A 7755-nucleotide genomic window follows, 5' to 3' on the forward strand; every position below is an offset into this window, starting at 1 on the left:
TTTGCAACTGATTTGATATATGGTTTCCAAGAAAGATTGGAAGTAAGAGTTAATCCTAGAAGATGAAGAGTAGGTGACTCATCGAGTACATCACCGTTCATAAATATAGGAAGATCTAAATTATTGCGATAACGATTGGCTGGAAAAAATTGAGTTTTATCTGAATTAAAGTTCACCAGCCACTGTTAGCCCCATGCTGTAGCAGAAGTAAGATCCTTTTCAAGCTCAAATGCCCTCTCCAGGCAATCAGAGAGTGTTGGTTTCTTATCACGACAAGAATAAATGGTAGTATCATCAGCAAACAATGTCACCTTAGATGTGAGAATATCTGGAAAATCGTTGATGTAATTAAAAAGAGTATAGGGCCAAGGATAGAACCTTGAGGAACCCCTGAAGTTACAGAATAAGAAGAAGAGTGCTATCCATCAAGGACAACTTTTATGCTACGATTGGAAAGGAAGGATTCAATAATCTTAAAGATGTTACCAGATACACCATAAGAAGAAAGCTTATGAAGAAGACCAGCATGCCAAACTTTATCAAAAGCTTTTGAAATGTCAAGAGTGATGGCCTTAACCTCTCCACCTTTATCTAATGCACGATAAAACTTATCAGTTATTACTGTTAGCAAATCAGCTGTAGAACGAGAAGATCGAAATCCATATTGATGGTCAGAAAGTAAGTTATTAGATTCAAGATGAGAGTTTAAGTGTTTGTTAGATTCAAAAACCTTGCTTATGATAGGAAGAAGACTAATGGGTTGGTAGTTAGACGAATCAGATCTCTCTCCAGAATTTTTGAAGAACTTTCCAGCAGGCTGGAAAACAAGACTCTGATAAGCACTTGTTAAATAGTTTTGAGAGTATAGACGACAGCTCCGGAAAACACTTCTGCAAGACAAATAACAGGTATGTTGTCCGGGCCACAAGCTGTAGAAGAGTCTAGGCAGGAAATCACTTTAGATACAGAAGCTGGAGTGATACAAATGTCAAGCAATGGATCAACCTGTTTGTTGGCAATATCAGGTAGAAAGCAACTAGTGGAATCAAGAGATGATATTGATGAAAAGTTTTTAGCAAACAATTCAGCTTTGTCTTTAGGTGAGGTGACAAAGTCTGAACCATACAAGAGAGGTGGATTTAAAGATTTGCCCTTATTATTAATACTATTAAAGATTCTCCAGAAGTCACGAGAGCCTAATTTTTGAGATGAGATTCGAGATTTCATGACCTGAGAATAGCGCGGTTTGACGTTAGACAAACCTTTTTACAATGGTTTCTAGCAGTAATAAACAGACGTCTGTTTTCTGGAGATTTGTTTTGCTGATAAATATGGAAATATCGGTTTCGATTGGCAATCACAGCAGCACAGTGTGAGGAAAACCATGGAGAAGAGTGAACCATGGAGAAGAGGAGAACCATGGAGAAGAGTGAGGCTTGACCGGGAATTGTCGAGAGGGAATAAAAGATTCTATGCCTGCCTGAATCCACAAAATTATGTAAAATGCGCAATCTTACAAGTTATGTAAGATTGCGCATTTGATTTCTACCCAAGGGCCATCACGAAGAAAAGCACGGAAAGAATCCTAATCAGCTTTACTGTAGTTGTAAGAGGTACGATAATTGGGGGATTAAAGTGGTATAGAAAAATGAGATATTAGTTTTAAAGAGATCAAACTGTGATCAGAAGCACCTAAGGGTGAATCTGGAGAAACTGAGCACTGACTAGGATCTGAAACAAGACATAAGTCGAGTAGAGAAGGTAAATGATTCAGGTTGTCAGGAAAGCGAGTTGGAAAGTTGACTATTTGAGTTAGGGATTGAGAAAGGCAAAAGTTGTGGGCTTTAAAGCCTGCAGAGTCACTGACACTAGAGCCAAGCCATTTAGAGTGGTGAGCATTAAAGTCGCCGACAACAACTATATTAGCTGATGGATAAAGAGATAGGGCTTGGTCAATATGATCAGAAATAACATCAAAAAGAGTGCAGTCTTGAGATGAAGGAGAGCGATATAGAACAAATAGAAAGGCAATAGAGTGAAGTGGTGCTAAACGAAAGCACATAAAAGAATATTCTGTGGATTCAAATCTAGTTTCACAACAAATAGGTGAATTCTTACGAATGTAAATGCCCAGGCCAAGCATGTGGCTATTGGAGTCTTTACGAATTAAAGGAAGATAACCATCAACACTAAGATCGCAAGATGAGACAGCCGAACTCAAATTAGTCTCACAAAGAGCAAGTAGGTCTGGTGAACTTTGCAAGAGATAAGACTCTACAGAAGAAAATTTACTTCGAAGACCACGAATATTAGTGAATGATAGGTTTAGAGAACTTTGTGATGATGATGGTTTTTTGTGTTTTATAGTTTTTGGTACTTTTTTCATTTTAAAATTAGATTGAAGAACTTGACTCAAAGCATAGATAGTACTCAGAACACTGTTTAATAGCCCAAGCAATTGCCTCATTACTACTAATAAACCCTAAGCCGTAACAAAGGGCTCCAAATGTGGCCTCCGCAATGCACACCAAAAGTACAAACAGGGACACAATTTATGCGCAACATGGCACTGTTAATATTTTGATATTTTTCAGCTGCTGATGGAATCAGCCTCTCTAAGAGCTACCACAGAGTTCGGGAAACCTGACTACCAGCTGGCCTCAGAACCATAAAACTGAGCTTTAGAGCTGTACCCTCATTAGAAGATAATAGAATGAGTTGCATAGTCATAAAAGCAGAGACACAAGCAAAACCCATGCATTGAGTCAAGAAGATCCAGCATTTAACATCCTAAACTGGGAACAATATATTAAAAATACATCTGTGCCAGCCTAATAGATGAAGAAGGGGTACAAAGCTGGTCAACAGATAGAACCTGTTTACCCCTTAAGTCTTTGCCTAGGAGGCTTTCTACAAGACAGTAGCCGGATGCAATTTAACATCTGCCCAAGATGAGCGTTTTTATCGAGACACCATCTTTAGCCTTTACTCAACCAAGAGCCCCAAGGCAGGGGGTGTTTTAAGTTGGAGTTGGCATCCCCTAGCCTTTGCCTAAAAGGCGTACCCTACAAGGCAGCAGGACATGAAGTAGATCGTACTGGATTATATGTTACCAGTAGCAGGATAACCTGACCTGACCTGGTCAGTACTCTTTTAACAGAAGATATTTTTGCTTCAATGAGGCTAATAGTTTTTTTATGATAGGTTCTTATCAAATAATACTCCCAAAAACCTTTTATGATTTACTCGATTTATTTCATTTTTATTAATTGACAGTTTTGGCAATTTTAACGGAAGATTAGTTAATTGTCTCAATTTATGGAAGAGAGTAAAGCATGTTTTTTTACAATTTAATGATGACTTAATAGTTATCATTAATAAACCATTGGTTAAAGCTTTCTAGTTCAGTGTTTATTGTTTCGAACAATATTTTTACATCAGAATTGTTGAAGAATAAATTTGTATCGTCTGCATATATAATTGATGATATTTTATGAGAAGCTTTGTTCATATCATTAATATATATTAAAAATAATAAAGATCGATCTCTGTGGGACGTCGTAAATAATATCGAGAGCTCCTGACTCCTCAAGGACAACAAACTGTTTTCTCTTAAAAAGATAACTTTTAACTCACTTATATGTTATGCCTTTAATGCCGTAATGCTTTAACTTTGAAAGAATTATTCCGTATCGAATTAACAGTATCGAATGCCTTAAAGGAGATCGATAAATATTCATAGTACTTGTTCCCCTTGATCAAAGGACATAGATATTTTATTGGAATATTCAATAATAGCATGTTCAGTAAAGCAGTATCTCTGAAATACAAATTTATTTTTGTATAAATGCGTATTTAATGTCATGTAATCATAAATTCTATTAAAAATTACCCTTTCAAATATTTTCGAAAAAACAGTGAGTAGTTGCAAACAGAAGAACAACCATCATTTTTAAAAACTGGGTGAATTTTTACTAATTTTAATTTATCAGAAAATATATTATTCTCTAATAAAAATGCTATTAAATAAAATAATGGTTTACTGATACTATCCGTAACATAGATAGCTACATTACTGGTAATGTCAAACACTTTAGTTGACTGAACAATGTTAGATGCAAGAGAGGGGCCTACATTGACAAAATATTTTTTAAATTCTTGACATATATTTTTTTTACTTATTATATTTTTGTTTTTAAAAATTACTTTTTTTTGGTATGCAAGATATAATTACTTTTAAATGCATGCATTTCTCTTTGTCTCTTCCAGTTACTTCATTTGTAATATACCAAGTTTTCTTGATATCTAACTTATTTTTATCCAGCTGGTTAGAATAGTACTTTATTATAGCTTGTTTTAAGTTACTTTGATAAAACTTTTTATATGATTTGTAGGCATTTTCGTCATTTTCCATTTTAGATTTCAGAAATTTTATATAAAGCTTTTGTTTTCTTTTCGATGATTTTATCAAATTACTTGGCATCCATGTGTTTTTAAGTTGTTGTTTTTTTTTTTATTTCAATGGTTAATTTTGGGCAGACATTGTCATAAACATTTTGAAAAGTATTCAAAAAATCGTCAAACGCGCAATTGGGGTCTGCAGAGAAATAGACATCAATATATTGTCAGCCTGGAAAACAAGTGTCGTATACGACACTGTTTAAATTGAGAAATTTGCATTCAAAGTTTAAATTACAAAATCTCTTTATGTAAATTTAATTACATGTTGAAATTTAACAAAGTTGACTAAAATCAGTATAAGTTTTTGTTTAAATTGTAAGAAAAAAGAAAAACTTCCCTCGTAACTAAGAGCACTGTTTTTCAAATAAGACAAATGCATTTCAAAATCAGAACATTTTGTCGGAATACAATTGTTATAGATGCAACTAATTTGATAGTAGGTGAATTAAGGTTAAATTTACTTATGTTATTAACAATGACTTTAGTATAATTTTAGTTTCATTGTCCTTCGCATTTTTTTTTCCTTAATTCATTCCCGGTAACCAATTTATCGGCATTGTAATTAGAAATATACAGTTTTTAATCTTCAAGCTTCTTATATAGAAATTAATAAGCTTCTTATACAAATATAATTATTAATAAATTGAGTATGATGTAAGGTTTCACTTACTCAATTTATAAATAACTAAATATTCAAAATTTTTTCTTTTTTTACATTAAGCAATTTTTATTAATATTATTTATTTTCGAATAATTGAAAAATAAAATAACTAATTTATCACACATACCTTTTAATTTGTCTGTAAAAAATGATATAAATAAGTTAAACCTTAACTATAAAAATCAACCATTTCCATTATGGTACCTTTTTTTTACAATAAAAAATAAATATATACAATGTTTATTAAAACATTTTACAAAGTGATATATTTAATTGTTCAGACTTTGTGACTTAAAAAGAGTATTATAAAATTCAAAATCATCACCATCAAAATATTTTACCATTGATTCAAGGTCTTAAATTTTTTTTTCTGAGAGCAAAAAACGCGTTGAATCACTTTTTAATGGAGGAAATTCTTTTAGAACTTTAACTTTCTGTTTATTCTTTCTCTGAGGGGTACCTTTTACAATCTTTCTTCAATTAACTGACCGAGAACAATTTTTTGAATTTAATATGAAAAGATAGATGTTTTTCATGAAACATTAGATTTACCTTTACAAAAGGCACTTTATGGAAATATAAAAACTTGGAAGCAAGTTTGAAGTTTTTGAAGTCATCTTTGTAAATTTGTATGACTTTCAATTCTACTCCAGAAGTTTTTTCAATAGATGACAGTAATTTGAATAAGGTAGGAGGACTGTAAATCTCAAAATGTCTTAATTTTTTCTCAATTACACTATGCGCAGTGTCAATATTCTATACTGAACTATGGCCAGGTTCACTATACTTCTGTTCAATGAGTGGTATTCCGCTTGCATTTTTAAATTTTTTTATTGCTATAGACACAATTGAGTTCTTATTCTGGAGAACACAAGAATCAGACCACAAAATAATTTGATTAATTGATTTATTAGGACAGTCTTGAATAATTATCTTTAATAGTTTATACAGACAACTTGCAAGTTTATTTAGGCCTCTACCAGCCATAGATTCTTTCGAAAGTGCACAATAAGTTTTGTTATTGAATGAACAGTGGGCTATAAAATTATAACAATTTAATTTTCTTTTATAATAGAATGCAGAAATATTAGCAATTGGAAGGGGAAATACTTTTTCTAAATCAAAAGATATAACTGCTGTGGTTTTGTAATCTCCATTTGCAACTTTAGCAAGGTCACATTTTCTTTCTTGTCTAGTTAATAGCTTACTCTCTCTAAGCTGCAGTATTTTTTTGACCATCTTCTTTGTTTTTATACTCTTGACATAAATCACACAAATCTTTCTTTATTTTATGAAATGCCAAATTAAACTCTGTATTAAAAGTTGAATAATAAACATCTTTTTTTACATTGAACTCTGGGTAAGCTTGTGTAAACAACCTGTACATTTTAATTGTACTTAATGACCACTCTAAATACTTTTTGTTAGTATTCTGTCTGCAATAGTTTGAATCAACTGCTGGAAAACTATCTATATGTTCTCTGATCTTATCTAAGACTTGATTAAGAGTTTTCTTACACACTATTTTTCCTTTCTTTGGGGACCTTGGTAGTCCACTTACTTTATTTACCACGTTATTAAAATTATAGTAAATTCTTCTTTTACTGATATCTTGAGTTTTTACAAAAATTAATTTACAAACTCTGCTTCTAACATCGTTCTTTTCAAAATGATATTTATAAACACACATGTTTTTTCAATTCCTGAACTTTTTCTTTTTCTTTTACAATCCTACCTTTCTATATTATTAATATGAAAGTTAAGTTTTTTAGTGTCACTTAAGTTCCAGAAATAAGAACGAATTTCAACTCTGTCATTAGCACTAAAAACTTTTTAGTTTTTAGTGCCAATGATAGAGCTTGTACTTCAGAGTGTAAACATTTTAGTTTACACACTGAAGTACAAGCTTCTCCTACTTTTCTCTCTGGTCTCTCTTGACCATTTCTATCCATGTAGGTCTTTTTCTAATATTTTCTACTTGTTAACACTTCTCTGTCTTTTTCTTGTGAGTTTTCTGCAAAATATAATTAAAGTAACAATAAATCTATTGTATTGGAAACTATTTATCAAACTGCCTATTAAAAATAGCAAAATTAATTTTATTAAAAATTATAATTTAGAATATTATAAAAAAAAACATTGCATAAATACAGTTGATGTAAAAATAAATAAATAAAAGGTAATGATAATAAAAGAAATTTCAAAAACTTATTTAGAATGTAAAAATAATGATCTCTTTAAAACTATGCAATCACAAGACGCATTGTAATCAAATCTTTGTACACAAATATTTTATATTTACTTTTCATTGTAAGGAGAAATTATAGTAGAAGTAAAAGATGAATTAGTAGAGTCTACCATTACATGTCCAAGAGTTTCTTGCTCCATTTGGTGGTTAGGCTCCAATACTATTGGTATCGGATTATCAGCATCATAAGCCATAAAATACTCCATATTTGTTATAAAATACTCTGTATTTGTTACTTATCTTTACAAAAAAAAAAGATATATTTATAAATACTGTTTAGTTCTTTTGATTACGAGTAATAATTTTCATTTACTGAACATTTCAATTCAATTCAAAGAAAAAAACAATTCAATATTAAAAAACAAATGGAATGTATTACTTTTTA

At 31.3% G+C, this 7755-nt stretch overlaps 1 long non-coding RNA gene across 1 annotated transcript; it reads right to left on the bottom strand.

Annotated features, from left to right (window-relative positions):
* Positions 1-5311: 5311 nt before the first annotated feature.
* LOC136092171 (uncharacterized) lies at positions 5312-7613 on the bottom strand. Its single transcript, XR_010644252.1, has 2 exons — positions 7425-7613; positions 5312-7136 (listed from the first exon to the last, which is right to left on the bottom strand). It is a non-coding gene; the product is annotated as an uncharacterized LOC136092171 (long non-coding RNA).
* Between the last annotated feature and the right edge of the window lie 142 nt (positions 7614-7755).

Source organism: Hydra vulgaris, chromosome 15, assembly GCF_038396675.1.
Source record: "Hydra vulgaris chromosome 15, alternate assembly HydraT2T_AEP".
In the NCBI taxonomy this organism is placed as follows: domain Eukaryota; kingdom Metazoa; phylum Cnidaria; class Hydrozoa; order Anthoathecata; family Hydridae; genus Hydra; species Hydra vulgaris.